A 27,557-nucleotide genomic window follows, 5' to 3' on the forward strand; every position below is an offset into this window, starting at 1 on the left:
TTATAAAACGTGTAACCCCGGCTGATATCAGAGGCTAAGCAGGCTTAATTTTGATTAATATTTGTATGGCAGAATGGCTGGGAATCTGACAGCTATAGGCTAGATTGGGAAGTTGGAAAAAATATGAGAAAGCAAGAACAACTTACTTTCATAAGAAAACTGCAGTCCTAAATAGAAATTGTTCAGAATAACTCAATAGAAAAAGAATAGTCTTTCCATACCAAAATTATTTTTGTCAATTAGCAGTTGATTAAATAATTTCAAAAGAAGTATAAAATTTAGAAAATTTTAAATTTTCCATTAAGAAAATTTAAGGGCAAACATTGGAAAAAAGGTATTGTAACCGAATAAATATTTTTTTTAAAAAAAGGATTTGATTGATCAATCCGGTAATACACTAAGACAGAATAGAGGAACAAACAAAATGTATATATGACATAATAAATATATTTACCATATTTTTAGAGTATAAGATAGACTTTTTTCCTCCCCAAAGGATGCCAAAAATTTGAGTGCATCTTATACTCCAAATGTAGCTTTTTCTAAGCTTTTTTCCCCAGCCTAACTAGATGCTAACGATCTTCCTGGCTTCGTACTCCCTCTTAAGGTTTTTCCAGTCCTCTTTGCAGGCTTGTTTTCATTCCTACTCCCTCTGTAAAAGGCTTTTTTGGCCCTAAGGCTATGCTAATGATCCTGGCTTGCACATTTAATTTTATTCCTACTCCCTCCGAAGCAGTTTTTCCTGCCCTAAATCTTTACAGGCTTATTTTCACTCCTGTTTCCTTTGAAAAAAATGTTGTTTTAACCAGGGGATAAAATAATGTGCTGAAGCTGAACAGACTAAGGATGCTAGCTAGATGAATACCTGGCAGGTAGATATTTTTTCTCTATTTTCCTCCCCCAAAAGTAAGGTGCGTCTTATACTCTGAAAAATACCATATACAGCCCTTTCCAGACAACTGCATTGGTATGTGGAAATGACCTTAGGAGACAGGGTAACAAATAGGGTAACAAATAGCATACCCCACAGTTGGATAGTGGGTGGAGCAAGACCCCAAAAGAGATCCTCCCTAGTTTCTCATACAGTAAAGAAAATGGGGGGGAATGTGTGTGTGGGAGGGGTATTTTTCAAAATTCAGTCAATATAGTTCTATAATAAAGTAGAACTGACTCATCTGATCATGCTTCCTATCTGGTTGCTCCAACAAGACCAATGTGAAGTGATAGGCATTTTAAAAACATCTGAAAGATGTTATGATAGACATCTAACAAAGAGCAGGATCTCCCAAATGATCTTAAAGATTAACCAAGTCTGTAACAATCCCAAGTTATTTAGTGATGTATATATTATTTTTAAAAATCCTTGAACTTGGTTCAATAGCTAATTAGAAGTCAGCACAGTTGCTTCAAATGAGGTGTAACATGACTACAATATAAGCAGGTGTCCCATCCAACAACTTGACTACTACTGCATTCTAAGCAGCTATAATTTGATCAAATGGAAACTCTGCTTTCAGCATAATAATCCAAATGCAAGGGTACTGATGTGTAAACATTAGCCTAGGCTGCCTCTGCCCAAGTTGCTATAACAACAATTACTATCCTAACCAAAACTGATGACAGGCAATCTCTGGCTGCAAAGACCACCTAGACTTCCAATGACAATGATTTCAAACACATGCTCAAACTACTTATCACTTTCTGAAGAAGTGCAACCCCATTTAGAATTCCTATACTCGCCCACATGAGCTCTCCATGTTCTCAAGACTCAAACTGTTTACTACATATCCCACCCCGTCACTTTTATCCTATTTCATAACCATATAGTCTCTCCTGTACAAGGAAGGAAGGAAGGAAAGAAGGAGGGAGGGAGGGAGGAAGGAAGGAAGAAATGAATGGAGGGACACAAGAAGGAAGGACTGTTTTCGGGGGGGGGGGGATTTTTTTTAATCTTAACATACATTCAAACAACAGTGTACCATCTAATTTTCCATGAATAAAAGGTGGTATTTTGTTAGTAACTAATATCAATTATCAAAAAGTTGCAGAAGGTTTTTTTCTAATTTTATCATCCAGTTACATTCATTTTCTTTTAATTAAATTCCCTCCTTAATGTTCCTTCAAAAAGTACAACACCAATTATATTTCTAACTTATTAACCATTATGCCAAAGTGCTTCCTTCTTTCTTTATACATTTTTCTATAAGCCAAGAAAACCTTGTATAACCAATCAGATGTTAACAAAAGAAAATTAAAAACAAAACATATGCATATATGAATTTCAGACTTCTTCCCCATATTGATTACACTTAGCCCCTGAACTACTGACAACCATCTCTAGCAGTTTCATTATAGATTAAATAATAGTGGGGGGGAAGCAATGATACATTATAGATTGTTGCCAGAATTCCAGAAATAACTGCTCTCTCAGATATCCCTGCAAGTAGTAATAGATTAATTTTAGTGCAGTCTGTGTAATTTACAGAGAACAGCACAACACAGGTACAGTGATTAAAAGACCAAGCAAGATCAATAACATAACAGTCCCTTTGACCTCACAAGAAGTACACTACTTGGCTTGGCTGGTTCTACCTCAAACCATGTCTGAACCTATATCAAGGCTCCTCAAGAACATCTATAACTGCACAAATACAGTACTTTTTCAAATAGTGTAATTTCCTCAAAAAAAATGAAGAGAGGGGGGATTTATTATTAGGATAGAAAAAAAAACCCAACCTCTGGTTCTAGAGGGTATATACAGGAATGGAAAAATCAATGCTACCTTCATCAGTCCATCATACAGACATTTTTTCATCTATTAAGTCAAAATTATCAGAAGTCAACACAGCATATGGGAGACCAGACGCATCCTTACCTTACGATTTAAAAAACTGAAATAATCTCATATATTAATCTCATAACCAAAAAGTACTGAATACTTTGTAGTTCGTATGCAATGTACTGAAAGCAACATTCCAGTCAATATCAGTACAAGTGATTTATCCTTGAAGCATTTCACAAATTTATTCCATGCCAAGGTTTTATAAACTGGCTTTATTATTAACACAAAAACCTCTGGCAGGTCTGGAAGCTTCTCTGACTTTCTGAGATGTCTTCCAAGAGAAGTGTTAAAAATCTCTTACACGAACCAATATCCAAGACCATTTTTTAAACATTATTACCTGCTTTGTTTCTATTACCAAAATGTCCATAGTTTTCAGTGCTCCACTCCTGCAGTTAGAGGAGGGTTTTTTTCAGTCATTCTGATAAATAGCCATAAAGTAGATGACTCCAACAAAACAGACTCTAGTGTTCCTAAACAAGCCAGTGTGCTTTGTTTTTGTTTCTTCTTTAACAACAAACAAAAAAGGGTGTCAAGGTTTTGTCCTAAGATATTCGAAGCAAACAATGAAGCCTACTCAGTTTTTAAAATTAATCTTAGGCAATCCAGTTTTCAACTTCTAAGCATGAAACTTAGAGACAACTAACTATAAAGCCCTACATGGCATCGGACCAGAATACCTCCGGGACCGTCTTCTGCCGCACGAATCCCAGCGGCCGATAAGGTCCCACAGAGTTGGCCTTCTCCAGGTCCAGTCGACTAAACAATGTCGTCTGGTGGGCCCCAGGGGAAGAGCCTTCTCTGTGGCGGCCCCAGCCCTCTGAAATCAACTCCCCCCCAGAGATTAGAACTGCCCCCACCCTCCTTGTCTTTCGTGAATTGCTTAAGACACACCTATATCGCCAGGCATGGGGGAATTGAGACATCTCCCCCAGGCTTATATAGTTTTATGTATGGTATGCTTGTGTTGCATGGTTTTTAAATGTTGGGTTTTTAATGTGTTTTCTTTTAAACATTAGATTTGTCACATTGTACGTTGTTTTATTATTGTTGTGAGCCGCCACAAGTCTGCGGAGAGGGACAGCATACAAATCTAATAAATTATTATTAATTATTATTATTTTGTGAAGGGAGGCATCAGGCTAGAGACCAGGAGACCTTGAGTTCTAGTCCTGCCTTAGGCACAAAGCCAGCTGAGGCTAGGCACACTCTCTCAGCTCTAGGAAGGAATGAAGGACAAATAATTTCCAGAAAACCTTGCCAGGAAAACTACAAGGGCCAAGCATGACCAGAAATCAACTCTGACTCAAAGACATGCACAAACGCAAGCACCTGTGCCCACACAAGCAAACAAAAACCATTAAACTACTATTTCATGGCACTGCTTATGACTGAACAACCTTTTCCTTAGCCACAGCCTATTTTAAACAAACAGATGACAGCTTAGACACAGAACATTCACAGTACAGTACTTGCCATGGCTTTTCAGGTATTTATAACAGACTGTTCATCTCCCTTCTTTATCATTTTTTAAGACTGGACAAACCAGTGAAAATAAAATTACAAATTTCTTGGGCAGGGATGGATTTAGCTTTGAATATTAGCCTAGAGCAGTGTTTCCCAACCTTGGCAACTTGAAGATATTTGGACTTCAACTCCCAGAATTCCCCAGCCAGCTGGCTGGGGAATTCTGGGAGTTGAAGTCCAAATATCTTCAAGTTGCCAAGGTTGGGAAACACTGGCCTAGAGTTTAGCCTGGAAGTAAATTCCATTGCAAATGGTAATTTGTTTTGATGACGTCCCTCAATTATTTAATTTATTTATTCGATTTTTCTTTTAATGCCGCCCTCCTTAGATTCAGGGGTAGCTTACAACATGTTAACAATAGCCCTTTATAACAGAGCCAGCGGATCGCCCCCACAATTACCGCAAAATACCTAACTACAGACAACTCTTTGAAGATTAAAATCCTGAGGGATTGCACCGTCTGCTCCGATATCTCTCCCACGGCACCTTAACGTATCCAAACTGATAGGAATAACATCAGAAAGATCACAAAGAGGGAGGAGTGCGGGATCGCGATATATTTTCGCAGTTTTAAAAAATGTAAAGAAAAAAAGAAGGACGCGCCGGATCCCTGGTTGCCTTGTTCAGCTGGGAGGGGAACCTGCTGCTCTCTGTGCACACCGACGACGCAACGGGAAGGGAACCCATTGTTGTGAGCCGCTCCGAGTCCTCGGAGAGAGGCGGCATACAAATCTAATTAATAATAATGATGATGATGATGATGATGATGATGATGATGACAACAACAACAATAACAACAACAACCCAAATATTCATTCTTTGCACATTGGCGAGTTTAAGAATGGGAGCAAAGCAAGGGCAGATCACTAGTAACGGGCGAGCAAGGGGCCACAGAGCCGTCTTTACTCCTTCTTACGTTTTGGTTCCCGCAAAAGGCTTTTTTCCGCCTCGCCCCAAACCGGCGCGCCTACTGCACTGCAGGAACAAGGGACTCCGGCAGGAAATGGCCGTAAACGGGGTCGCCGAGGGAGAAGCCGAAAGAGGAAGAGGGTTGCCCGCGATCCCGGTCCCGTCATAAAGCAGCGTCGTCGGGGAGGGTGATGGGGGTTGAGTGGGAAAAGACGGGGAGGAAAACGCGCGCGCGGCATCCTCTTGCACAGGAAAACTCTCCGGGGTAGCGGAAGGTTGCGGCGAGGCGGGCAACAGCGCGATCCGGCTACACGGTCGTCGTCGTCGTCCCCCGTGGGAAGCCACGGAGCACAAGAGCGCAGAGACGGAGGGGGCGCAATGAATCGACCCCAACGCCCGGAAGCCTCCCTCGCAATGTGAAGGCGGGAAAGGCTCCAAAGGTGCCTCCGGATCCCGCCGCCGCCGCTTTTGTCTTGTGCCGGCTTCGCCTCCAGAAAGCCCCAAGGTGACACACACACACACATCTCGGGACGCTCACCTGGCACCTGCAGAAGATGTCCGCGTCCTGCGCGAGCAGATCCACCACTTTGCCCTTCCCTTCGTCGCCCCATTGTGCTCCCAGGACCACAGTGACTAGGTTGCCGGGATGCCGGGCGGCGCTCCCTCCATTGGGGATGGTGGTGGCGGCGGCGGCGGACGCGGAGCCGCTTTCAGACATGGCTCCCGCAAGCGACTGTTGCTCCCTCCTCGTTTGCAAGGCACATGCGGGGAGGCGAGGAGGAAACGGCTCGGCCGGCGAAGGCGCCTTCTTCCCCGCCTTCTCATACAGAAGGTAACACCGTTGCCGCATCCGACAACCCGCGCCGCCCGCCGCCTATTGGTCATTCTTCGATAGCCCTCTTGTACGCGGGCTCCAGAGACCCGCCTCCTCATCTGCATAACGTGAAAAGGATGCCGCTTCATGCCCATATATAGAAGACGGGACTACGCTGCCCAGAGTTCTATTGGGCTAAACGTCGCCGCGGGTCATCCTGGGAAGCGTAGTTGCTGTTCGGAGTGCTCGGATGGGAAAGAACGGGATGGATGGGGCTACTGAGGAGCCATTTGCTCCGTTTTTAGGAAGCCTGCTCAGTCTAGGATAGCAAAAAAAAAAAAAGCGGGAGTAGTTTGGCAGCATCTTTCCAAAATGCGTTTTTCATTTCATCGGATGCATGACTTGGCTGATGGAGGATTCTGTTGGGAAGGGAGGGCAAGGTTTGCCTTGTGTGAATATAGGTTGGGTAAAATTACAAATGCGTTATTGGTTAACGAGTGTTTGTTGTGAGTTCTGTTCAAGTCTTGTTTTTTTCTCTCTTGGAATTCTGTAACAGAGTTCCATAGGAATTTGAAATGTAATTATTTTGTTCTTTTTTCATTTATAAGTATTTTTTTTTCTCCATCCTTACATACATATAAAGTCACATACAGTACCTTCAAATTTCAATACAATACAATATAATATCAATCGCCAAATTCTTAATTAAAATTCTTAATTTATATCTATTTTGTTTCGGTATACATTATTTATTTTGTGCTACCTCCTTTTCTAATTTTGTGATCTGGATTTCAAAGATTGTTTTCCATTCTCATCCAAGTTCAAAACGCAATTAGCTATCAAAATTTCTATTGGCTATTTGCTTTTTTCTAGTAAATCCATGCCATAGTGCTTCAATCCATTTTCTTACTTCTTACTTACTTATATTCATGTTCTGAGTCCTGATGCCAGATTTTTTTTCATGAGTTCTTTTGTGCAAAATTTATCCTGTAATTATTATGATAAATCTTGATGGGTTTTTATATACATGTACATGTGCATGTATATGTATATATATATAAAAACCCATCAAGATTTATCATAATAATTACATAAAAATTATATATAAACTTTTTTATGGTTTTAATTGCGGTATTGTTCTTTGTTTCAGTCTATTGGATTGCCATGGATGGGCTATAGAAACTGACTACATACAGTACTGTAATTCTGTAGCTATTGACACTTCTGAAACAGGAGTAATAGATTTGCCTGTGGCAGAAAGTGCAGCTTTTAATTTGCAAATGCCATTTGAAGTGATGTGCAATTACTGAGCTTATTGCACAATGTGTATGCAAACTTGAAAAAGAAAATCCAATCATATTTCAGATGATTTGATGGAATATTGTATGATGTCTTATTTTTAATCTATGCCCATTTCAATATGAAAACCGGTGTAGGCTAAATGATAAGCTCATGTACATTGTGACATCTTAGCATGGAATTGACTTGGGATGGGGTGTGGTGAGGAAACAAGTTTGGTGGGGCAGAAGAGGGCAACTTGATAGTAGGGTCTTTTGTGAAGACGGTGTAGAAACTTTTCACCATTTTGGATTTTTCCTTTACATATGATTTTTCCATGTTTGACTATTTCAATATATAGGTTTGGGAAGGTATTTGCTTAAAACTGCATGTAGTACATTGTTTTGGAGTCTAAAGTTTAGACTGGAGTCTTAAAGTTTAGCATGTTAGAAGAAAAATCCAGTCCATTTCCAAGCCGGGAGAAAGATGCTGGAAATAAAATGGAGGCTGGGTGCAGGAAAGAAGGTCTCTGTTTATTTGGATGTCAGAAGTTTCAGTGACATTAGCATCTTTCTGGGAGGGCTGATAAACATTAGATTAGATTAGAATTCTTTATTGGCCTAATGTGATTGGAAACATACAGAATTTGTCTTTGGTGCATATGCTCTCAGTGTACATAAAAAGAAAAGATAATTTGTCAAGAATCATAAGGTGCAACACTTGATGATATTCATACAGTACAAATAAGCAAATCATACTAGGAAACAATCAATATAGATCAATATCAATATTATTTGGGGCTTTATGATTGAGATGACTGTTCCTCTCCTTTAATATTTTTATATTTTAATGGCTGTTCCCAGAGTCCTATGGGATCTTATAGGGTCATATTGGCTCTACTGGCAAAAGGGGAAATGCAAATCTTAAGTGTTTATCAGAGCTAATCTTGCCAGCTCTGGCTTGCCTAATTGTATTGCTTATTTGGAGTCACTTTGCTTATGAATAGATTGGCCCAGACTTTCTGAATGGGTACAAAATCTTCATTCCAAAAGACCAGCCTCTTCAACCTTGAGGCTGTTTCTGAGGGCAGGAAGACATGGACTGTTTTCTGCCTTTGTTAAGATTTTTCTCCTTTGGGGGAAATATTCTATCCTACCTCTTTTTATTAAATATTATTTATTAAGAATAAATACTAAACTGGAGAGGGGGGCATTCCTACAGGCGGTACTATAGTGGATGAAGTATTAAAACAATTACGGAGATAGGAAATCTGTATTGCCAAAATGTGAGACTATTTTATGAAAATCTATACCACAAAATATCATTAAATTTAATTATTCTAGGAGAAAAAAGACAGTTCATCGTGTATAATGTTGTATTTGTACCTATAGATAAAACTGAAAGTTAAAATTTTGTGACATTCCAAAAATAACTAATCAATAATTTAAAGCTCCTTTTAAAGATTGTTGATGATAGAAAATACATAAAAATTAGAAGAATAACCGTTTAGTTAATTGGTATATAGTATTACTGATGTGAGAAATCTAATTTCTAAAAAATCTCCATAGTGATCTATTCTACATATTGAACTAAGGCTGACCAGGTTCAAGTGACTCTCAAAGGTGGAAACTCACTTGGGCTAATTGCTCTCTCAGTGCACTATAGCTCACAAAGTACTTGTGGGGAACAACTATTGTTATGCTGGAGGAAAAGGGCAATACAGTATAATGGTAACAAACATTTTAAAAATTACTAGTATGTAATTCAGAGCACTCAGTCCTATAGTAGAGGTACTAGTTGTGGCAAGTACAGTATGAATTCAGTAGGGATCTTAGTTTATTTAAATCTGTCTTCTCATATATTATTTATAAATTTGTTTATTAGATTTGATATCCCACGTTTCATTCAAGAGGCCAGGGTTCAAAATATGATTGAATACAGTGATCCCTCTATTATCGCGAGGGTTCCGTTCCAAGACCCCTCGCGATAATCGATTTTTCGCGATGTAGGGTTGCGGAAGTAAAAACACCATCTGCGCATGCGCGCCCTTTTTTCTATGGCCGCGCATGCGTAGATGGTGGAGTTTGCGTTCCCCGCCGCCCACGCAAAGGGGAAACCCCGATTCGGCTCCTCGCTGCTGCTGCGCTACCGAGCAGATCAGCTGCTGGGCGGCCGAAGGAACCTTCCCTGGGTCTTCCCCCTCTTGCTGGCGGGCGGGCGAGTGGCGGGCATCAGCGAGGAGCCGGGGTTTCCCCTTTGCGTGGGCGGCCGGGAAGACCCAGGTTGGGGGTTCGGGGGAGTCCTGGGAAGCCCCCCAGGCCGGCTGCGACCTTTTAAAACAGCCGCGCCGCTTCCCAGCTGAGTCCTGAAGCCAAACGCGGAAGTTCGCCTTTGGCGTTTGGCTTCAGCACTCAGCTGGGAAGCGGCGCGGCTGTTTTAAAAGGTTGCAGCCGGCCTGGGGGGCTTCCCAGCACCCCCCCCCGAACCCGGGTTGGGGGTTCGGGGGGTGCTGGGAAGCCCCCCAGGCCGGCTGCGACCTTTTTAAACAGCCGCGCCGCTTCCCAGCTGACTCCCGAAGCCAAACCCGGAAGTGGTGTTTTTTTTAATTAATTTTTTTTTAAATCGCGATATAGCGTTTCGCGAAGATCGAGATCGCGAAACTCGAGGGATCACTGTATAGCGTTTCGCGAAGATCGAGATTGCGAAACTCGAGGGATCACTGTAATGTGAAATGAAGGTGACAATCTACATAATGGGAATTTGTAGACTTTTTCCACTGAATCCTCTTCTAAGCATGCCATTTCTGTAGAACAAACATTTTACACAATTTAGTTAAATTTCCAGTGTTAATTTTGAACAAATATTGAAATATTTTTACAAGTAACAATCTTCAATTTCAATCTTATTGTGTGTGTGATATGAAGATAATGTTGATGTGTTCAAATATTGGTGCTGTTATTTTTAATTTATTTTCTAGTTGTAATGATATACTATTTTAGGCTATATATTCTTTCAAGACAAAATTCATGAATAAAATTCTATTGCCAAAATAAGTATTTTTAGCAATAGAAATTCCTCTTGCTGAATGATTGTATGTGGGAAAAGTACAGTCCATCTGGAATATAAGGGAACTCTTGGGATTATCCTTGCTGGTTTTCCTGTTTTCTGGAACTTTTCCATAGAATCATTAATCCTTGACTGAAGATAGAATTTGGACTGACATTCCTTTTGTAGCTTTCTTCATTCTCTGTTTTTTTTAACAGGGCAGTTGGAAATGATCACATAAATGACTGCTGTGAGTGAGTTCAATAAGCATTATTGTAGCGGTAAATATGGAGTAAAATTTCCTCTCTGTGTATTTGCACTGTATTCTTAATCATGCAGAGAAGAAGAAGAAAATCAAGAGAAAACAAATATAGTACATAACAGAAAAATACATGCTGAGAAAACCCCCCAAGGGGAAAATATGTGTTTCTCCATTGCTTGTGGATAAAGCTGCTTTGTTTATTTATTTATTAGATTTGTATGCTGCCCCTCTCCGTAGACTCGGGGCGGCTTGTTGAAATTAAGAGAGTTGGGATGCTGGCTCATCTAATAATGAGCCATGATGATTTTGGTATTGGTCCTGCTCCTTCCTTCAAATATTTTTGGAAATACATATTTCTTCTCTTCCAGCATCTCCTGATATAAAAAATATTATGGTTATAATAAATAAGAAACAGGATGTGAATTTGGCTGAAAATAAGGCAAGAAAACATCACAGCAGGATCAAAAAAGCAGGATTAGAACCTGTTTTTACAATTATTCTAGTTTGTGTGTCAACTGCTCAAAATAAATATAAAAAACTAAAAACTAAATGATGCCATCTTTTGGTCTAATCTCGTCTAATATTGATTATTGATAAAATGAAATTTCTAAATTTTAAAACGTCTTTTTTGAACTTTGAGTATAGAAAAAGATGCTGAATCCCTTGGTTTTATGACCTCTGTTGGACCCCACTTCTTAGTATCCTAAACAATGCACTCTGATTTTTTGTCAGATTTCCATGGGGCCATGCAGGAGCAACTCTGTAGGCTGTCTTGAGTCCAAGCTTGCTTGAGCTCTTCTGTCTGATGTAATCTTCCCAGGTCCCATGTGATGTAATGAAAGGGCTTTGGCCAATTGCTAACATGGCTCTGTTTGAAAGAGATAGATCTTTGTTATGTAGAATAGACTGGTCCAGGCTATTAAAAAAGGTGTGTGTGCGTGTGTGTGTGAATGAGCTGAGCCATTCCTTGATGGTACATTGACAAAGGTGGGGACTACTAAGAGTTTATTTTTATTTATTTATTTTTATTTGTCAAAATATGTACAAGATAACAAGTATGGTTTAAACATAAACAAAAACAAAGTAGGTATAGGTAAATCTAGACAATAGGACAGTAATAGCAATAGCATTTAGACTTATATACCACTTCATAGTGCTTTTACAGCCCTCTCTAAGCGGTTTACAGAATCGGCATATTGCCTCTAACAATCTGGGTCCTCATTTTACCCACCTCGGAAGGATGGAAGGCTGAGTCAACCTTGAGCCAGTGGTAAGATTTGAACTGCTGAACTATAGCTAACAGTTAGCTAAAGTACTCTGCAGTGCTGTACTCTAACCAATGCGCCACCCCAGTAGGACAGGGATGATACGCATGATGGTGTACTTATGCATGCCCCTTACAGACCTCTTGGGAATGGGTTGAGGTCAACTGTAGGCAATCTAAAGTTAAAGTTTTTGGGATTTGGGCAGTGATGGGCTACCAAAATTTTTACTACCACACTGTGGGTGTGGCTTATGCAAGATGCCCTGCATTTCCTTTCAATATTTTTCAGTGCAAATAGGGTGCTCTGAAGTGGAGCTCCATTTTCGCTACCCTACTGCGGCTTCCCATCTGGGAAGTAGCCCAACCCTAGGTTTGGGGAAGAAACCACAGTCAGGTAATGCATTCCAGGTATTGATCATTCTTGCTGAAATCATATTTTCTGCAGTCGAATTTCAAGCAGTTTACATTGAATTTTAATCTATTGTGTGTACATGTGTTGTTGTGGTTGAAGCTAAAATGTTCATTGACGGGTAGGACATTGTGGTAGATGATTTTATGAGCTACATTTAGATCAGATTGAAGGCGACATAAGTTATCCAAGTTCAAAACTTTAAGTCTGGTGGAATTAGGTATTCTGTTGTGAGCAGAGGAGGACTCTTCTTGTGAAATATTTCTGGACTCTCTCAATTGTATTAATGTCCTATATGCAGTGCAGGTTCCCAGACAGGTGAGCTGTATTCGAGGATTGATCTGGCAAATGTTTTGTATGCTCTGGTTAGCAGTGGAATATTGCCAGAGAAGAAGCTACACATTGCCTTTTTGGCAATGTTGTTACAATGGGCTCTGGCACTTAGGTCATTAGATAAGAGTACTCCAAGGTCCTTAACATAGTGAAGGTCATCTATAAGGTTGTGTCTCCCAAGTTTGTATTTTGTTTGTTTGTTTGTTTGTTTTTTTGTTTGTTTGTTTGTTTGAGTTAAAAGGGACCTTGCAAGTCATCAAGTCCAACCCCCTGCTCAAGCAGGAAATTCTATACCTCCCCAGCCAGATGGCAGTCCAATCTCCTCTTGAAAATGTCCAGAGTTGGGATATTCACAATCTCCGCTGGCAGGCCATTCCACTGGTTGAATTCTGATTCTTTTTGCCAATGTGTAAGACAGAGTATATGTTGGTTGAAATTTGAAGTTTGAAACAGAATGAATCTGTTTCCTGCCCTTAAAACATTTCTCCATTTCTCTAGGGATATTCTATATTATATTCTGCCTTTTTAACATTTCCTATGATATTTCATTTTTCTAGGAGAGGGGTAGGTGTTAACTTCCTTCACCTCTTATTTGCTGAGATGAGACAAAAAGCATTGAACCCCATGACACAGGTAGTCCTTGACTTATGACCACAATTGATCCCAACATTTTTGTGAGAAATTTGTGAGTTTTCCCCCAATTTACGACTTTTCTTGTCATATTTGCTAACTGAATAACTGCAGTTACTAAATTAGTAACATGGTTTGTTAAGTGAATCTGGTTTCCTCATTGACTGCTTGTCAGAAGGTCACAAATGGTGATCACATGATCCTGGGACATTGCAAACAAGTCAAAGCGGTACAGAGAATGTGGGTTAAAGTGCTGGCTAAACAAACAAATTTTGAATATTCAGTCACAGGGACTTTGCCATACCTGTGATGAATATTCAACAAAAAACAGGATTTGTGACATTTTCCTCAGAGTATAAGGAAGTGATTTTGTGTGCATGTACACTATAGTTTTTGATTCCTGATAACTGACTGGATGTGTCCCTGCAGATTTCTTGATAAGATTTTAGAAGTGGTTTGTCCTTGCCTTTTCCCTAGGGCTGAAAGAGTGACTAGCCAAGGTCACTCTGCTGGCCTCAAGCCTAAGACAGAACCAGAATTCAGTCTCTCAGTTGCTAGCCTGGTGACCTTAACCATTGCACCAAACTGCCTCTCTAAGGGACTGTTAGCCACCTGTTTAGGCTATGGCTTATTTGACATTTTGAAAGCATGTGGCATGTCCAGGAACAAAATCCCAAAGGCAAACTAGGGCCCTAGGACCTTCTCTGCCATCCCAGGGGGTATCTGTGGTGCTCAGTGGCATTATTATATCCCTACATTATTATTATTCCCTACATCCAGTCAGAGTTCAAGAAGCTTCTTGGGTGAGAAACAAAACATTTTCAAAGAAAAAAAGTCCAGTTGCCTCCTGAAAAAGAACCATGACAACCATGGGACAACCATGACTTAGATGACCAGACTATTGGAGCCCACAGTGTAAGAATTAGCATTTATGTGTACCATTTTGCCTGGGACCAGTAAGGCTTCTCAGCAGCTTGTCTGTTAGTTGTCCAATTTATAACATGTGACTATAATTGCTGCTTTCTGAAAAAAACAGCCAGCCTGAGCACTGCTGGGTGAGGGAATAACATTTTGATCAAAAGCTGGATTCCTTAAAACTCTAAATCCAAATCAGCCCTAATACTAGTCCTTTTCTATGGAGCAGGTATTTTGGAGAATCCATAATGCATATAAAGTCCTAACTGAAACCAGTGATTCAAGGAGATTCCACCAATTCCACCACTGCTAAACCAACAATTATATGAAGGCTATGGCAGTAAAGCACCTGGTGACACACTCCATTTTTGCTTTTCCAAAAGCAAAGTCTTTGGCTGAACACAAATCATCTGGGCAGAGATGCAGAGATTGCAAAATTAAGCAGCTAAAAGTGTTGATCTCGGTTTAGGACAGTGATGGCGAACCTATGGCACGGGTGCCACAGGTGGCACGCAGAGCCATATCTGCTAGCACACGAGCCTTTGCCAATCTCAGCTCCAACGTGCATGTATGTGCCAGCTAGCTGATTTTTTATCACACAGGGGCTCTGGGAGGGCGTTTTTGGCTTCCAGAGAGCCTCGGGGGGGGGGGGTTACCCTCCCCTGGCTCAAGGGAAGCCTTTGGAGCCTGGGGAGGGCAAAACACAAGCTTACTGGGCCCACCAGAAGTTGGGAAACAGGCTATTTCCAGCCTCCAGAGGACCTCTGGGGAGCAGGGGAAGCTGTTTTTGCCCTCCATAGGCATTGAATTATGGGTGTGGGCACTCATGCGTGCACAATAGCACACACACATGCTCTTTCAGCACCCGAGAGAAAAAAGGTTCGCCATCACTGGTTTAGGGGAATAACAAAAGAAGGGATGCACAATGACAATTGCTTTAGCAGGCAGAAAGCTAGCAATTCATCCATCTATGAATTCACATAATCCAGATGTATATGTAATTTAGCAAATATTTCCATTACGGCATTTCTTTTTTCTGAACATAAGGTGGTTTTTTTGCCTGGGCTTTTTCCTGATATCTCATTCCTGAGCATGAGCTAATGCATGGCTGATAGATAACATTACTATTTCAGGCCATTTTCCAATGAAGCTTGTAGTGGTTTATTATAATATTATAAATATGTATTTCAACCTCTCTTGAGTGATTTAATATTTCTTAAGCATGTAGAACAGAAGTGTGGGAGATTTGCATTCAGTAGGAGCTCACATGAGAGGATATAGTTCCTAAGCATAAGGAATGTGCTTAAAAGAACAACTCAGAACAGAATTAAAAAGAAATTGCATTAAAAAGAAAAATGCTTGCAATAGAGCTCTTCAGTGAAGAACAGAATTAGCCAAGTGAAGATATTCATCTCGGTGCTAACAAATATTTTTTATATTTGAAGAAATTTATGGGACATCTTAAAAAGAGGCAGGCAAGCAAGAGTCAGAGAAAGAAAAATTATCTTTTGTTTCTTAAGCACAGACTCCTTTAACCAAAATAAGCTAGATAAAAAATTGCCACAGGGACAGAGTTTGAAAGACCTGCCTTATCTCTTTCTCACCAGCTGCCCCGGGGGTGGGGGGCAAAACAGCTTATAAGTGCAAAGAGATTATGCCATAAGGAGGTGGCATGGTGTGTTTTTGTTTTTCCATTTCAACAGGATTTCATTACACCTTTGTTTTTCAATGTGGGATCATTCAAATATATATTTTGAGACTATAAGGTTAAATCCACAGAAAGATAAGAAAAGAATGATCAACTCTGTAACCTCTCCATTTCCTGAATAATGTGAATCCTTGTTCTTCTAGATAACAAGCTTAAATGCTCCCAAACAGGTTTATCAAATCATTCTGTGGTATTGAGAAGAGAGTAAGCTATTAGCTTTTAAACTTATCCTAGTGACATATTGTGTGATTAGTTTATCTATGGAAAACCAGTTTCCAGAACCATAAGCCATCAAGCCTTTAAAGAAAAATTGAGTCTAAAATGAATTCAGATAATGAGATTCACGTTTCCACAGAATGTGAGTTACCACAGATCAGGGGAAATATTTTAACCTTACATTTTTCTCTTTCATAAATAATGGAGGCAATTAATTCTATGAAAATGAAACAGGTTCTTGGCCTTGATAGTAAGGGATAAATTATGTCTGTTTATGGTTGAGTTGGTCTTCTCTGAAAGTTTTATGATCTGTTTATATGTAGCTTATTTAGCCCTTGATTCAGGGACTAGTCCCGAAGTCATCAGGTGTCACCAGGAGTCAACCCATCAAGGCACACACAAAATCACCATTATCACTGGCATATCCTCTCCGTTTAAGTATTTATGACATATAGAGGCATTCTGTTTGTTCATTTCAGTTTATTCAAAACTTCCTGCTCGTGATTGCTTTTAGAAAATCTGAAACTAATCAATGCAAGAAGCGTAATTAATAAGATGTCTGTCTGAATTACTACTACTACTAAACACTGACACTTTCAACATTATTCTTGTCTGTGAAACATGGCTAAATGCATTGCTCCCTGACTCCATCATCACAGCAAAAAACTACCTTGTCTTCCAGTCCGACCGTGAAACCCGCAGAGAAGGCGGAGTAGCTATATTCTACAAAAAGACACTAAAACTACAAAATATCCAAGTTACACATGATCTCACCCTTCCTGAAATCATTGTCTGTGATCTATCCTTAAATGCCACACTTCACTTCCTACTTTGTTACAGAGCCCCAGAGTACGACATCTCACTGCTAACGTGGGCAGACGCCTGCCCATACCCTCTTATCTTTCTTACCTCACATTAACTGGACCCTAAATGAATGCACAACTGAACCCATTCATAAACCCTATACAACAGTTACCAATCTGGGACTCAATCAACTAGTAACAAACAATGCTAGACTAAACAACTGCCTTGACCTCATATTCTGCAAGAGCAAAAGTGCAATTTATGCACTACAAATAAAACAACCTTTTTCCAACAGCAACCACAGCATGATAGACTTCAGCCTCAATTTACACCATTGCAAGAATGACCTTAATAATGGGACACGCAAGTACAACTTTTAAAAAGCCAAATATGAACTCATAGATGCCAACTTCTCAACTCTTGACTGTCAAACTCTATTCTCTGGCTGTAACACTGCCAATTACCTCTATAACATCATCTTGCTCGAAGTCAAAAGAACTATCAGACTACATGTACCACTAATAGAATAGAATAGAATAGAATTTTATTGGCCAACTGTGATTGGACACACGAAGAATTTGTCTTGGTGCATATGCTCTCAGCATACATAAAAGAAAATGATACATTTGTCAAGAATCATGTGGTACAACACTTAATGATTGTCATAGGGGTCAAATAAGCAAAGAAGAAGAATAAGCAATGAAGAAATAACCACCATAACCAACAAAAACAAACTACCCATATCAATAAGGAAGCTACAATCCAAAAAAAAAAACACTCTGCCAAAAAAACAAATCAGTTTATGTAGCCAATTTCAAAAACTGCTACAAAAATATATGCCACCAAATAAAGATGGATTGCTTCAACTATCACAGCAAACAAGAGGAAAACTGTTAAGTTAAATTGCAAGACAGGTGGTTGCCTGATTCTTCTTTATTACCGTAGGAATTGGCTCATGTGTAACGAACTTGCAACAAAGTATACAGTTGGAATTCGCGGTTAAAGATGAGGGGTGTGGTTTGACTTTCTCTTTTAAAAGAGTTTTTTCCTTGTAGGCCTTTGACAGCCGCTTGAATTTCCCGGCTGCGGCTTAACCAATCTGCGGCCGGTATGTAAATGACACAGTTTAACATATACTATTACCACAACCTATTTACTTATTTAATATTTACATGGGTACATAACAAAAACCTATGCACCAAATCCAACCGCACCTTCTACAGCTTTGTACATAACAAGCTCTAGGACCTGAGACCCATCCCACCACTAAAAGGACCCAACAATAAAGAATGGCATGATGAAACAGTCAAAGCTAACCTCTTCAACACATTCTTTGGCTCAGTCTTTGTAAACTGCAACGGCTCATACCCAAAATTCCCTAGTTGTACCACAAATACAACAATTTAACATAAATAACATAAATAAGATATAGCATTGCTTCCAGCTGTACGGATTCAGCTCCAGTGATCTTAGAAGCGGATGTCTTAGAAGAACTTGAACGATTAAAGATAAATAAGGCAATGGGTCCAGATGGCATCCACCCCAGAGTTCTTAAAGAACTCAGATCTGTCATTGCTACCCCCCTGACTGATTTGTTTAACCAATCCCTGTTAACAGGAGATGTTCCTGAGGATTGGAGAATGGCCAGTGTTGTGCCTATCCACAAGAAGGGCAGTAGAGAAGAAGCTGGTAACTACAGGCCAGTTAGCTTGACATCAGTTGTAGTTAAAATGATGGAGACTCTACTCAAAAAGAGGATAAATCAGCACCTAAAAAACAATAACTTATTGGACCCAAATCAGCATGGCTTTACTGAAGGCAAATCATGTCAGACTAATCTCATTGATTTCTTTGACTATGTCACAAAGGTGTTGGATCAAGGTGGTGCCGTGGATATTGCCTATCTGGACTTCAGCAAAGCCTTTGATACGGTTCCACATAAAGAGCTGATAGATAAATTAGTGAAGATTAGACTTAATCCCTGGATAGTTCAGTGGATTTCAAGCTGGCTGAAGCATAGACATCAGAGAGTTATTGTTAATGACGAGTATTCTGAGCAGAGACAGGTTACAAGCGGTGTGCCACAAGGGTCTGTTCTGGGTCCTATTCTTTTTAATATGTTTGTGAGTGACATAGGGGAAGGTGTGGTAGGAAAGGTTTGCCTATTTGCCGATGACTCTAAAGTGTGCAATAGGGTTGATATTCCTGGAGGGGTCTGTAATATGATAAATGATTTAGCTTTACTAGATAAATGGTCAAAGCAATGGAAACTGCAGTTTAATGTTTCCAAATGTAAAATAATGCACTTGGGGAAAAGGAATCCTCAATCTGAGTATTGCATTGGCAGTTCTGTGTTAGCAAAAACTTCAGAAGAGAAGGATTTAGGGGTAGTGATTTCTGACAGTCTCAAAATGGGTGAGCAGTGTGGTCGGGCGGTAGGAAAAGCAAGTAGGATGCTTGGCTGCATAGCTAGAGGTATAACAAGCAGGAAGAGGGAGGTTGTGATCCCCTTACATAGAGCGCTGGTGAGACCACATTTGGAGTACTGTGTTCAGTTCTGGAGACCTCACCTACAAAAAGATATTGACAAAATTGAACGGGTCCAAAGACGGGCTACAAGAATGGTGGAAGGTCTTAAGTATAAAACGTATCAGGAAAGACTTAATGAACTCAATCTGTATAGTCTGGAAGACAGAAGGAAAACGGGGGACATGATCGAAACATTTAAATATGTTAAAGGGTTAAATATGGTTCAGGAGGGAAGTGTTTTTAATAGGAAAGTGAACACAAGAACAAGGGGACACAATCTGAAGTTAGTTTGGGGAAAGATCAAAGGCAACATGAGAAAATATTATTTTAGTGAAAGAGTAGTAGATCCTTGGAACAAACTTCCAGCAGACGTGGTTTGTAAATCCACAGTAACCGAATTTAAACATGCCTGGGATAAACATATATCCATTGTAAGATAAAATACAGGAAATAGTATAAGGGCAGACTAGATGGACCATGAGGTCTTTTTCTGCCATCAGTCTTATATGTTTCTATGTTTCTAAATAGACTTCACTGAAGACAACGTTGAAAAAGCACTACACGGCCTAAAATCACCAAACTTCACCCCCAAAACTTTACCCTTAGTGTATCCACTGTTGACCTCACCCGATTCCTAAGAGATAAGTTAGGGTCATGTATAAGTGCATCAATGGGCCTACCATCCCCTGTCCTAATGTTTCCCTCCTATCAGTACCCATCTCATGTATATAAACAGTGTAATATCTATGTATACCACAATATGTACTTGCCAAAATAAATAAAAATAAAAGTACTTTAGTAAAATAGACCACATTATGCCTAAATGCTGTATGCATACTGTATGCAAATTATTCCTCATCACAAGAATGTCTAATACCCATATTGTTTCCTTGTTTTAAATTTCTATAAATCATGAATGGTGACATAGAAAGATAAATTGATCAACATTTTATTACAAGCAGTGTTCAACTACTATAATAGAACCCAAAATTTATATTGCCAAGAAGCAACACAATTAAGCAAATTTTGCCCCATTTTGGCCTCCGCGTGCTCAATTTCTTGCCACAGTTGAGCAAATCACTGCAGTTTTTAAGTTAATAATACAATTGTCAAGCAAATAGTTTTCTCCTTGACTTTACTTGTCAGAAGGTTGCAAAAGGTGATCACATGACCTGGGGACACTGCAATAGTCAAGATTATTTATTTTCAGGGTTGCTTTGTTTTTGGAGGTTTTTCGCTTATTTTTTAGCCAGCTACTTCTCTTGCCACAGCATATGATGTCAGCATTTCATCTCTGATCTACAAATAAGCAGATACTGACCTCTGTTTTCCAACCAACCAGAAAGGGTCCAAAAAGTGTTGGACAAAGGGGTAGATTGTATTAAATGGAAATTATTGAACACTTTGACAGTGAATGCCGTACCTCTATTGTCAGCACCAAAATCAAATTCTGAAATGCAGTTCTATGCAAACATACAACAAAATCCAAAATTTTATATCAAAATGTGATAGATGTGAATGTGCCATACAATACATAAATAAATACAAGAAAATCAAGTTAACTGCTAAGTGGCATAAGCTATTCAACACCTCCTTTATTTATTTGTTTATAATTTGCATAGCCTATTTCTTATAAATCAATACATTAAAATTAATATAATATAAATATATTTTATATAATTAATATTATATTTCTAATGATTTTTGGAGTAACAACAGAATATTTGAAAAAGTAAATGCAGGTCCTGGTCACCTCTGCATCCACATTCATTCCTGTGTGTAAATATTGGGTGCATTTTGTGCACTTTAATTAGGGTTAGTTGGGAGCCCCATTAAAAAAAAGTTTAAGAAATAGTGAATAGTTAGGGGGGAAATTGAAAATTAAAGGTGGTAGACTCAGGCAGCAAAAATAGGAGGTAAGGAGTCAGCATTTGACAATAGTAGATATACCTAGAAAAATATATTACATATTTAAAATTTGATAAAGAGAAGCTATAAGTTTAAGGATAGCACCAATTTGGATTGCTCGTCTGTTAACCACATAATGAAAAGTACTCAGGTAAGGACAAGAGGGAGGAAGAGGAAGTTGAAAGGAAGGAGAGAGACAGGAGGGAAGTAGGTAAGAGAAAGAAGGTAGAGGGAAGAGAGAGATGGAGTGGAGTAATATGAAATATAGAAAGAAAGCAGACGGGAGATAAAAGTATAAAAGGTGCAAATTTAGGATATTTGTCTATGATATTTTGAATAAATGTATGAATATGTATTGTTTTGATATTATGGGGGGTGTAGTTTGTGAAAAAATAAAAAAAATACTAAAAAAAAGTTAAGAGATTTCTGTCATTTGTGGTCTGTCGCTTGTTCTTCATTGTTTGCAGTGGGAGTGTCTTTCTCTCATTTGCCTTAGCTTTACCCATGCTCAAGGCAAGCCCTTGCTCCTTCAGACTCCACAACAGGGTTTCCCAACCTTTGCAACTTTAACACAGGTGAGTTTCAACTCCCAGAATTGCCCAGCCAGCCATGAATCCCCCTGCTCCCACTTTCAGGACTTAGGCAATATTGTTACACATTGTGCTTCTACACTCTGCTATTTTCTTCTATACTATGATGCGCTCCTGATACATTTCAAATGCTTATCCAGAATAGTCTGGCAAAGTAAAATGGCATGAGGTCTACTTATTCTAAATCGTAGCCCAAAATGAGAAAAACACCTAAGACATTTAGGCCATTTTATGCAGCAAAATGCATAAAACTGTGCCGAGAATCAACCTAAAGGTTATCTGTAGTACTGAAAATTAAACTACCTAGAAATGGTAACGGGAAATGGAAGATTAAATCTGAATCACAGGAGCTGAATGCCATCCAGCATTCCTCTCTCTCCCAAAGTAAGCTATTTTCGAGATGAACTGCATATTCAGCCAGTTTGTACTGCATTATTCCACTTGGGCTCAGATCCTGATTTGAAAACAGGAGCCAGGCAGAGAGAGGGAGATTTTTTTTCTCCCCTCATGCCTTTTCCCCTGAAAACTTAATTCTCAAATGCTGTCTAAGGTCTACATGTATTTTTCCATGTTGTATGGGTGTAGTATAATTTACCCCTATTATTATCTTCTTTATTTCCCCTTTTATTGGTATTATGATACCAATTGCACTTATTATGTACAGCTTTACAGTGCTTTACAGCCCTCTGTAATTGGTTTACAGAGTCAACATATTGCCCCCAACTATCTGGGTCCTCATTTTACCAACCTTGGAAAGATGGAAAGCTGAGTCAACCTTGAGCTGATGAGAACCAAACTGCTGAACTATGAGGATGATGGTGATAAGTATCCTTACATAAGTATCCCTATGCTTTGCATCTATACTGAGAACTTCTGTCCTGGAGACAAATTCCTTGTGTGGCCAAATAAAGTATTCAATTCAATAAAGGGCATTTCAAGACTAAAGTTTCAGCAGCAATACCTACCACTAGTACAAGGGTTATCAGGATGTAATCAGCTATCCCAGAGCATGGTATTGGCAAGCAATAGCTAGCTTCCTTAAAAACTTGCATTGAGATCAGCTTGGAGCCCAGCCGGAACTCTGCTTGAAGATAACAACCAACCAAGTAGCCTGGCAATAGTTGGGCCTCACTTTAATATTTTAAAAGCCAGAACATATTACTACAAGTAAACCAAAGGTCAAGGGTGTGGTTACCTGATCTAGCTGGCCAATTGTAATTGAGATGGGAACATTAGCCCTATCCAGAATAAACTCTACTAATACAGTATAGTGAGATGGTAAGGGGCTTAATGGACTTGCATTGGAGAAATCTTGAAACCTACATAAAAATCTGAAAAACTTTTCACTTACAGCATTTGTATGATTCCAGAAATTCTCAGACTGGCTTCATCCCCAAGACACAAAGGAGATTGGGTTTTGCAAATTTGTATTGCACTTCAGTGGGAGAATGCCTGATGGTTGCCTCAGAGGCAAAATCTTAGCCCCCTTGTTCCCGATCATCACCCTTCTGACACCAAATTGTAGAGGAATAAATACACTGCTCTAAAAAATAAAGGGAACACTTAAACAACACAATATAACTCCAAGTAAATCAAACTTTTGTGAAATGAAACTGTCCACTTAGGAAGCAACACTGATTGACAATCAATTTCTTTCTCTTTCTTTCTTTCTTTCTTTCTTTCTTTCTTTCTTTCTTTCTTTCTTTCTTTCTTTCTCTTTCTTTCTTTCTTTCTTTCTTTCTTTCTTATTTATTTATTTATGCATGCCACCCTTCTCTTTAGACTCAGGGCAGCTTACAACATGTTAGCATTAGCACTTTTTAACAGAGCCAGCATATTGCCCCCACAATCCAGGTCCTCATTTTACCCACCTCGGAAGGATGGAAGGCTGAGTTAACCTTGAGCCGGTGATGAGATCTGAACTGCTGACCTACAGATCTACAGTCAGCTTCAGTGGCCTGCAGTACAGCATTCTATTTGCTGCGCCACCCCGGCTCTTGCACATGCTGTTGTGCACATTCAACCTTGTACAGAACAAAGTATTCAATGAGAATATTTCATTCATTCAGATCTAGGATGTGTTATTTGAGGATTCCCTTTATTTTTTTGAGCAGTATACTTCATTTAGATTGGAGATCAATGCACAATTCCATTGAAGCCCAAATTGGTTCAGTTAAATACAGAAGTTAAAGATAAAACCAGGGATGGGCTGCTGAGACTTCACAGGGGTTTGAGAAAACCTCTAGCTAAGGTTCTGTGCAGTTCAGAGAACTCCCAAATCCCACCCTTGGCTGCCCCTGCCCCTCTCCTCTCAGGAGTCTCTACGTGGCCTGTTTTGGATGCAGGTAAGTGCAAGGGGTGAGCGAAGGCTTGGGGAGGGCAAAAATACGGGCCTACTGGAAATCCAGGAAGGGCCTGTTTCTGGCCTCTAGAAGGCCTCTGGAGAAGGGGGGAGCCTTTTTAACCCTCCCAAAAGCTCGAGGAGTCCAGGGAGGGCAAAAATGCCCATCCCATCTGTAGTGCAGGAGGCCGATTAGGCTATGTCCACCATGACCACAGCCACCCAGCAATTGGGCAGAGAACCCTTTGCTAACATTTTTGAAGCCCACCTCTGAAGAAAATCTTCCCACTATGTACATATATGAAATTGAAAACAGGAGCAAGACTTTTGGTTAGAATTTCAGTGTTTTTCAACCCTGTCAATTTTAAGATGTGTTGACTTCAACTCCCAGAATTCCCCAGCTATCATGCATCCACACATCTTAAAAAGCTTGAGAACCCTGGAATAAATGCAGCACATCCTGTGTTTAGTGGGGTCAATGAAGTAGTTAGGGTAGAATTATGAAGTAAAAGAAGCGTTATTAAGACAATGGCACTTCTAACAAAACAAAAGGGCAGTGTTCTAGGAACATAAATTTCTTTCTAAAATGTTACTTTTATCTTATCCTGTCCTTGTTTCCCAGAGGCTAGGATCATCTCCCAGTATACGTCCTTGGCTTATCAGCATTTCTGAACTTATTAAATGTTACATGCATGTTAGCTTAAAAGACCATAGTGGCAGAACATCATGAAATTACGAGAAGGGTATACGCTATGGAGAAAGGGAAGAAGTGAGATGAAACAAGGCCTTTCCCTATTTGCATCTAACCATGGTACAAACATGCCTTGGTAAAATCTGCCATATTTGCTTGCCATTGCAACATCCAACAATTGTAAGATACTCAACATTTTATGGATTGCCAGATTGAAACAGAGGCTTTTACTGAACTTTCCAGGTGGATGCCGGCTTCTCTAACCCAGTCAGCCTCATTTTCATGATGTTCTTCCGATGTCCCATTAAGGAGATAAGGATAGGGACACTGGAAACACACAGGAAAACAGCTTGCCTGAAAGAATCAAACAAATTGAGCACTGCAGGAGTAATATGTCATTACAGGCTGAAATAGCATTAACTCTGAAATGATGGGATCAGCTCCTGCCTTTAGCAGAATAGGGTGGAATCTGGAAGTTAGCAATCGTTGTTTATCTAAAACAAAAAGTTTTCATTACTCCAGTATATTTTTATTTTATTTAACTCTGACCATGACAAGAGTAGGAAGAGTACACGTGGAGGTCACCTCAGTACAAAAAAGATATTGAAAACTCTAGAGAAAGTGCAGAAGAGAGCAACCAAGATGATAAGGGGTCTGGAAATTAAAACATATGAAGAGGTTGCAAGAACTGGGCATGGCTAGTCTTTAAGAGCCGGGGTGCGCAGCAGGTAGAGTGCTGTACTGTAGGCCACTGAAGCTGACTGTAGATCTGAAGGTCAGCGGTTCAAATCTCATCACCGGCTCAAGGTTGACTCAGCCTTCCATCCTTCCGAGGTGGGTAAAATGAGGACCCGGATTGTAGGGGCAATATGCTGGCTCTGTTAAATATGCTATTGCTAACATGTTGTAAGCCGCCCTGAGTCTAAGGAGAAGGGTGCCATAAAAATTGAATAAATAAATAAAGGACCATAGGAGACATGATAGCAGTGTTCCAATACCCGAGTGGCTGTGACAGAGACAAAGAGGTCAGGCTGTTTTCCAAAGCACCAGAGGATCAGACAATGGACAATGAATGGAAGCTGACCAAGGAGAGATTCAACCTGGAAATAAGGAGGAACTTTCTGACAGTGAGAGCAATCAACCAGTGGAACAGCTTGCCTGCGGAGGTTATGAGTGCTCCAACACTTGAGACTTTCAAAGGCAGATTGGACTGCCATTTGTCTGAAATGGTATAGGGACTCCTGCTTGAGAAGTGTATGTCCATCTAGGACTAGATGTCCTAGATGGACACAAACAAACAAATAAGATCTGCTGCATCCCTTTTACACCACAGCCACTGACAAATGTTTCCAAGGGCCCCCACCACTGCAAAATCATTGTAAGCCCCAGGCAGGTCACAGCAAAAAGTAAGCAGCAAATAGGAGTAAAGCTAGGAAGATAGCATGCTTAACACCAGCAGCACTTCCCAGCATGTGAGATGTGGATCATATTGCAATTCTCAGTGGAGAAAGCTCCATAAATCAACTGGTTGCTGCTTTAAAAAAAAAATGGATTTGTACTATGTATTGTTGTTGTTAGCCGCTCTGAGTCTTCGGAGAGGGGCGGCATACAAATCTAATAAATAATAATAATCTCCATCTAATTTAAATCCATAATAATTTAAATAATTTAAATCTCCATCTGTCAATTGCAAAAGGCCGCTTTACTGGGATCGGCAAACATAATTCACCGCTACATCACACAGTCCTAGGTGCTTGGGAAGCGCCCGACTGGTGATGAAATACGAAATCCAGCATAGTGATCTCATTTGCTGTGTTGTACTGACATAACAATAATAATAATAATAATATAGATTTATTGGCCAAGTGTGATTGGACACACAAAGAATTTCTCTTTAGTGCATATGCTGTCAGTCAGGGATGGGAGAAAGCAGTGGGCTAGCAAAAATGGAGCTCCACCCCAGAGCACCCAATTTGCACTGAAAGATGTTGAAAGAAAATGCAGGGTGTTCTGCATAAGCCATGGCCACAGTGTGGTAATAAAAATTTTGGAAGCCCTTCACTGCTCTCAGTGTACATAAAGAAAATATACATTTGTCAAGAATCATGAGGTACAACACTTCATGATTGTCACAGGGGTCAAATAAGCAATCAGGAAACAATCAATATTAATAGAAATCTTAAGGATTTACCATATTTATATAATTATATATTATTTAATCTTTATAAGAGCAGTATAGGCGAGGCCAGATTAATAAACTACACAACGCGTCCCAATTAATATAGAAAGTTATGGGCGCGAAAGACCACGCCCATGGAGGCGCTTTAATTACTCCTCCTCCACTCTCTGCACTTGCCGCAGAAAGAGTCAAGGTGACCCCATCCCAGCCGGTGAAGGCTCCTTCTTCTTCCCCGCCCTTTTCACGCATCTTCTCCCTGCGCTGCCCGCCTCCTCATTGGTCATCCTTCCATAACGCCGCGTGAGCTAAAGCCTTGCCTCCTCCTCTGCATATATAGCCTGAGTAACATGCCGCTTCGCGCGC

General features: G+C 39.9%; 1 long non-coding RNA gene across 1 annotated transcript in view; it reads right to left on the reverse strand.

The window, feature by feature from the left end:
• LOC139157374 (uncharacterized) overlaps nt 1–6,202 on the reverse strand; it is a 37,583-nt gene extending 31,381 nt beyond the window's left edge. Inside the window, exon 1 of the long non-coding RNA XR_011557467.1 lies at nt 5,817–6,202. This is a non-coding gene — a long non-coding RNA (uncharacterized lncRNA). The remainder of the gene's footprint in view (nt 1–5,816) is intronic.
• Between the last annotated feature and the right edge of the window lie 21,355 nt (nt 6,203–27,557).

This window comes from Erythrolamprus reginae, chromosome 1 (genome assembly GCF_031021105.1).
Source record: "Erythrolamprus reginae isolate rEryReg1 chromosome 1, rEryReg1.hap1, whole genome shotgun sequence".
Lineage (NCBI taxonomy): Eukaryota > Metazoa > Chordata > Lepidosauria > Squamata > Dipsadidae > Erythrolamprus > Erythrolamprus reginae.